Raw genomic sequence first — 6,851 nt, forward strand, 5'->3', positions numbered from 1 at the left:
ACAGCAAGCAAACATACCAGCAGCAGGAGATCAGTGAACACTATCTGTTGTCAGCATGTTCACTGATCCTCCTTCAACTAGACCTACCTCAAAGGCCAAAGTGGAACCTAAGTAAATTAAACATCTAAATATTTCACTCAGTAGCATAAGCATGGAGACTGAGCATTTGCAAAGCATTTAAGTCACTAAAGATTTAGACTGCTATGTTGACACACTTTTCGGTTTAATTTTACTGAAAATACAGGCCTCAGTCTTCTAAATACTACTGCAGCCAAGCTTTATGTTGTCTTAACCACAAGCATGCATAAGCACATACAGATTTTTAAGCAACATCTTTCCACAGACAAAAAAAACCCCTGTAAATCACAATAATAAATGTTCTCCGATACCCAGCCTCAAATATAAAACGCCATGATATCTTCAGGGTTACTTGTAAGACAAAAGACCTGCAGTAACTTGCTCAAATTGCTGACAGTTGGATTGCTCTTCTAAACTATTATTTTTCCTCTCTGGTAGAGTAATGCCAGGCAGACAACAGTCACCTGGGGAAAAAGCAGCAGCTCTCAAATCTTAGCAGTCTATCAGAAGCCTGGAAACACTTTCCACCATTAAAACACTTACAATGCTATCTACAGTCATTCTGGATGTGACACTCAATCTGTGAATGACACTCAACCATCTGGCACCACATTTCAGATGCTTCTGTACATGCACTGATGTAGCTTAAAGCACCTATGCCCTCTCTTCTGCTTCTCAAAACTTGGAAGTCTTGAAAGATACATACTGAAAAACTCCAAGGACAAGGAGAGCAAGGAAGGCTGAAGAAATCATTTCTGCAAAGATACTAATCACATACCCTACATCACGGGACAGAGGACAAAGGATGAAACTTCTCTTCCATAACTGTCTAGGAAGATGGAACCCCTTATGCAGCTGCTACAGGAACTTCTCATGCCAACTGGAGTTGAAAACTGGTGAGAAGACTCCAAAGGCAGCAGTAAAACTCAAAGCACTTTACTTCAAAAACCAAGACCATCCTTCTGCATCTGTTTTTAGTATCAGAACTTCAAATATTTTGAATTTATTTATTTATTGGGATTGGAGCTTTCTCCAGTAAGGAGAATAGAGCCCTGACCACTTTGCAGGAAAAAAACATGGATTCCAAATTAAGACTTAAATTATAAGTGTTTCACTTCAAGTATTTGTAATTTTTACTAATAGTTCAAACCACCGGAGCTTCTTCCACTCCTAAGGTTGGCCTCAGACAACTGACACAAGAAGTAGCCCTTGAGCACTACAAGCTCACAGCAAGATAACTATAACCCAACCTATACAAACCATCTTATCTAATTAGATTGAGCCTTATAAGGCTTGTTTACCTTCTGACATTATTACAACTACCAGGACCTCCACAGCAGCCAAGATTGTTCGATTGTCCTCAGAATCTGCTTAATCATCACTGTCTATTCTTACACATAGTGATCACTTAGTATCAATTAACTACAAATTCCTTCCAAGAACAGAAAGAAACTAATCTACTTTTTAATTTAAACTTTTACTTTTAAACTTTTAACTTAAACTTTTTACCCTAGGCAAGAGACTTGCAAAGCTGATGTCTTCCAACATAAGTACACTTCAGTTTGGTTTCCTTTAAACCAAAGGAAGAGCTTTGCTCAGTTTTATTTCTCAATTATGCGAAGTCACAATGTATTCTTAAAGGTGGAATTACACCCTAGCATTGAAATATCATGCTTCTGCATCCCCTTTAGGGAAAGTACAAAGAGTAATAATTCAAATACCTGTACTGAAACTTACGCCTCAGAGAAACAAGTATCTTAAAAAGAACTGGTCACTAATGATGCTCCTTTGGATCCACTGAAGTGCAGAAGTAGGTCCCATCTGGGTCACCAAAACTTAACAAAAATCGGTAAAAATAAAATCTCCTTACCACCAATGTTGCATTAAGAAGCAGGCGTTCTTTATTTGGCTGGATGCACGAGAGGATAGCTCCTCCTAAATACCGTGCATGCTGAGTACAGGAAAATCTCCTGTTTATATACTGTATTTTACATACATATTCATTGATTTTCCTGAAATAAACACACATATGATAATCATTTCCCCAAAATCATTAACATATTTTCCCTCCCCTTTACACATGCATCTTCTGCCCTGGGGGTCTCTTTGGTGGTCCCTGGTGGTCAACAACCCCAAAGTTATAGCTGACTGCTTGGGAACTGATAAAAGCTGGCATAACTGGGCTGGTTGCTTTCCAGTTCTTCTTCCTAAAGAATAAGCATTGTGCAGTTCCATAGGCCAGTGGCTTTTGAAGAATAAGCATTGTATTAGCCCACCAGGTGCTAATGATTTTTCATCGGCAACAATGAGGGCAAGGCAGCAGAAAAAGCCCAATTATCCTGAGATTACTATATAAGAAAAATACTATTGATTCCAGCATAACAATTTTTTCCATTTTAATTAGATGCGAGATACATAAATCTCTCCTAAATCCTTACTTTGAAATTGTACATTTTTAAGATTTGACTCACAATACCTGAACACCATATTCTTAGTTCAACAAGAAAGCTGTATTTCAGTGAAGTAACATTTTTACAACAAAAAAAATCCTTAAAATAACTCCCATACCCTTGGTTAAATACAGGCTATTTACTACTCAACCCACCTTCAATGTTTTCATTCTGATATGAGATGTGTCCTCTGACGCATTGTTCTACTTACTCAAAAGCTGACAAGCTAAAATACCAATGTTTATAAATCTTCCTTTTCCAGATAATCTTCATTTAACTATCTATTTCAAACGTCACCATCAACATCTGCATTCTCACATAGGAATACAGTCTACTATTTTCATATCTGTATGAGTAACTCTTCCATCAACTCAACCAGTAACTCATTTGGAAAAGGTTAGATTTCTAATTCCTCTATGTGGATTAAATGTCAGGCATTTCTTCAGCAGATCAGGTTATTCTACAGGGAGAATCTGCTGAAGGTATGACATATCAAATATTTGATCTCTACACAACATTTTCCCTGAAAGATTTTCCTTTTGGCTTGGGAGCAGGAAGGACAAAAACAAAACAAGAACGCAAAGCAGACAGACAGTGATTCATTACAGCCCTACAGGAAAGCCAAGTTGAGGAATTCGCTCCCATCCCCTTCTATTTCTAGAATGTACTGCTAATATACAAGGTATAATGTATGTTACACATGTGTAAGCCTTTCCTTACCTTTGATCTTCCAAGTATGGCTCTTAATGCCTTGGACTACAGACTCTCAGCAAATTCCACTGAGAACAAATCATAACACTGTTTACTGAGACCATCAGCTTAATACACTAAGAAACTATCAATCATTAATATTTTCTCCACAGAGCCCTCTCACCCACTCTGTATGAACATGACATGCAAATTAATACCCTACAGAGCTTTATGTGTACACTAAGCATTATCTACTGCACAGCTTATACATATGATAGATCTATTCATATTTTCACTAATATGATAATTATCTTCATGATAATCATGTTCCATAGTATGCCATATGCTGGAACTTCTAGCTCTTTGATTGCAAGCATACCTTCTTAAAATTAGTGATATTTACTTGAGCTTAATTTAATTCATGAGTAAGAACCAGCCAGGTCAAAAGAACATTTCCCCAAGCCATCAACACACAGCTATAAAAGCGCTGTTTTAAGAACATGAGCTGCCATGTGTAAGCTTAAATAATTTTGTTCATAATAAGAATATCAATGTCAGACTGATTTTTAGTTGAGATCCTTGATCTCAAGAAAGAATACATCCCTTCATAACTCCCAAACTATGTCAACGACATGAATGGCATTCGATGATATAACCATGAGCTGTAAGCAGTACTGAATTACACTTTCATCATTAAAAAGGGCCTTATCCATAGCTACCATGGTGACAAAACACTAGCGTAAAAAGTTGTGCCTCCACTACAAAGAACTATTCTTCTAGATGGCATTGAAAAATATCAAGTGCATCATGAGAAACACAAAAGGGCTGAAAAGAAACAAAATTGCCTTGATTACGAACATAGTGGTTTACAACTAAATTTGTCATGCACGGCTACAATTCCTCACCCTCCCCTCAAGAATCTCCAGTCATTATTGGGACTAAAACACTGCTCTGGAAAGGGATGGTTCTTTTTAAAAGGATTACTCTATTCAGACTTTCTGCCAAGCATCAGCCACATAAGGAAAGCAAAGTTCACTGCCATTTATTTTGTCCAGACCTTTCTGATGCCTAAGAATAACCCTTATTGTTGCCTGGAAAGGTAAGTCTAGAAATTTCAAGTCAAATCATTTGTTATCAGCCTCTGAACCCGCTTTAGTTGACATTTTTCTTTACAGTATATCAAACAGATGGAGTTGGATTACTTTTTCTTACAGCACTAAATTACTCCATGTTGTTAAAGAACTACATACGTAGGAGTGTTACAAATTTTGCACAGAAATTACTTTGTCCAAGACTCCCAAATACCAATACATGTCAGACACTGGCAAGACTGAAGCATACACATCCTATCTGACCAACATGTTGCTTCTGAGTTTGACAAATAGGAACAAACATTCCAGAGGTATGGCTTCTACCTCATCCTGAACATTCACAACGTGAGAAATTCCTTGCCTTCACGAAAGAACTAACCTATAATTGCCTCTTTGAGGCATGTGAAATAAACACGCATCTAGTTGGCATAACAAGCACCAGAGGTACGAAACCTTACACCAAAACTTCACATTTAGTTTCCCCTTCAACAGCTTCAAAAAGGAGTTCTTCGAAAAATCAGAAGGGGGAAAGTGATCATTAAAACCAAACAAGGCTACATTAACAGCTTTGATTGCATGCACTTAGAAGTCAGACAACTAGCTATCGGCTTTGGTTTTGTTTTGTATTTTGTTTTAAATGAAGATTCTTAAGGAACTTCCCAAGGATCAAAATGCAGGAGAGACCTATGCTATACAAGCTGAAAAACAAGCAGTCCAACTCATCGCTTTGAGAACAGAGAGGGCAAAGGGGAAGAAGACGGGTGACTGCAGCAGTCGAGGGTGGAAAAACTGCGACATTTACAGATGACCAGGAGGGCATTTTTTATAAAGAAACTCAACAGCAATCCTGAAGTAGTCCGGCCAGACACTAACCGATATTCCAGAAAACAAGGCAGACATAAGAAGCACAAAGCCTCAAGATCTTTCGATCAAATAAAACATACTACATCCTTCATGACTTTCTAATTTCCCGAGAAGTTAATTATACTCGCAGAGTTACCAAACGTTTTGGAAGGGAGGGAGCTGAAGCAGCAGTTACGCAGTCTCGCAGCTTCAGCTCAGTGCCTTCTCGGACGGAACAAAGAAACTTCTGTGTCCGATGAGATTAAAAACTTTCGGTCTCACAGATTCTTTCCTTGCCTCCATGAAACCAGCACCTCGGTTCACACGTTTAGGCGAGACGGGAGGAAACACAATGAGAGCTAAACTATGCAGGCCAAGGCGGAAAACACAGACAAAATGTGAAGGCCAAAAACAGGATATAAAACGATGCGTGAACTCCTTGCTTGTTTTCTCCACCCCTTCCCAGAGGAAGGATTTTTCTGTTGTTTTGTTGCTGCTGACCCCAAGCCTTCCCCATTTACCTTATCTGTCGGGGCGTCTAAACCAGATCCAGCAGGCAGGAGTTTCTTCCGACCCCAAGTTAAATCCAATCGAGTTTTCCTAAGGGAGGAAGAGGGCAGAGGCCGGGGGAAGAAGAAAGAATGTTACCAGCTTTCACCGAGGACAGGGGAGCCCCGTGTGCACGGGGAGAAGGCAGCACAGCAGCCCGGCTCCTCCCGGCACCCGCCGGGGTCTGCCCCGCGGGCGGCCTCGCGTCGCGCCGGCCCCGCCCGGCGGCGACACCGCAGCGCCCCCCACCACCCAGCGCGGCCCGGCCTGGCCCGGCCCGCCCGCCGCCGCCGCCGCCGCCCCTCGCCCGCCGGCCCGCCCGCCCCTCGGCGCGATGGGCACCGCCGCTCCCCCTCGGCTCTGCACCCGGGGTCGCGCTGCCCGAGCGCGGCCGTCACCGCCTAGGGCTGAAGCGTCTGCCTCACCTGCCCGCCGCCGCCCTCGCTCCCCGCCTCCTCTTGCACACTTCCCCCTTCTCTCGCTGCTTCAGCCTCCCGCCCCCCTCCCCGGCCTCGGCAGCGGGGGCCCCGGGAGGCGGCAGAGCTGTGGGGAGGGGGAACGAACACCCCGGGCAGACACGCGACGGGGGAAGGGGAGGTGGCCGCGGGCGAGGCCACCGCGCCCCTGCTGCTGCCGGCGCTGCGCACCGCTGGCCAGCCCGGGGAGGCACTGCAGCGGCACGGGGGGCGGAGCGGGAGTAGGGCCCTGGCCGGGACTTGGCGGAGGCGGAGGCAAGAGCGAGCAGGCGGGAGCGGGATCAGGCGGGAGCGGAATCAGCCGGGCGCGGCGGGCGGGAGGAGGGACGGGCGGACAGCGGCGGGCGGGGGGCCGAGCAGGGGGAAGGCCGTGAGGGACGGACGGTGCGGCCAATGGGGCCCGGCGGGGGCGGGCTGTGCAAGAACGGAGCGCGGCGGGGCGGGGGGCGCTGGCGGGGGGCGCTGGCGGGGGTTGGGGCCGGCGCGGGCCCGGGAGAGGCGGGAGCGGCGCCGGGCGGGGGCTGTGTCTCGCCGCCGCGGAATGGCTCCTCCCGCCGCTGCCCCGGTTTGGGCCTGTCCTAGTTTGTCGTCTGGAGGGGAGCGTCACTCGCACAGGCAAATTCAGTCCTGAATGACAGAAGTTTCCTCGTTAGCAACTGAGCTTCCTAATTTAA

General features: G+C 44.7%; 1 protein-coding gene across 8 annotated transcripts in view; it reads right to left on the minus strand.

Annotated features, from left to right (window-relative positions):
• The window catches only part of ERBIN (erbb2 interacting protein), a 119,370-nt gene extending 112,963 nt beyond the window's left edge, over positions 1–6,407 (minus strand). For 4 of the 8 annotated variants that reach the window (XM_048290868.1, XM_048290872.1, XM_048290869.1 and 1 more), the window contains exon 1: positions 5,674–5,886. The gene's annotated coding sequence lies outside the window, so the exon portion shown is untranslated. Of the gene's footprint in view, positions 1–5,673; positions 5,889–6,126 lie in introns of those variants that run through there. The other 4 variants (XM_048290870.1, XM_048290871.1, XM_048290873.1 and 1 more) reach the window with 3 other exon arrangements.
• Positions 6,408–6,851: the final 444 nt, after the last annotated feature.

The sequence above is a fragment of the Corvus hawaiiensis genome, chromosome Z (genome assembly GCF_020740725.1).
Source record: "Corvus hawaiiensis isolate bCorHaw1 chromosome Z, bCorHaw1.pri.cur, whole genome shotgun sequence".
Classification (NCBI taxonomy): Eukaryota; Metazoa; Chordata; class Aves; order Passeriformes; family Corvidae; genus Corvus; species Corvus hawaiiensis.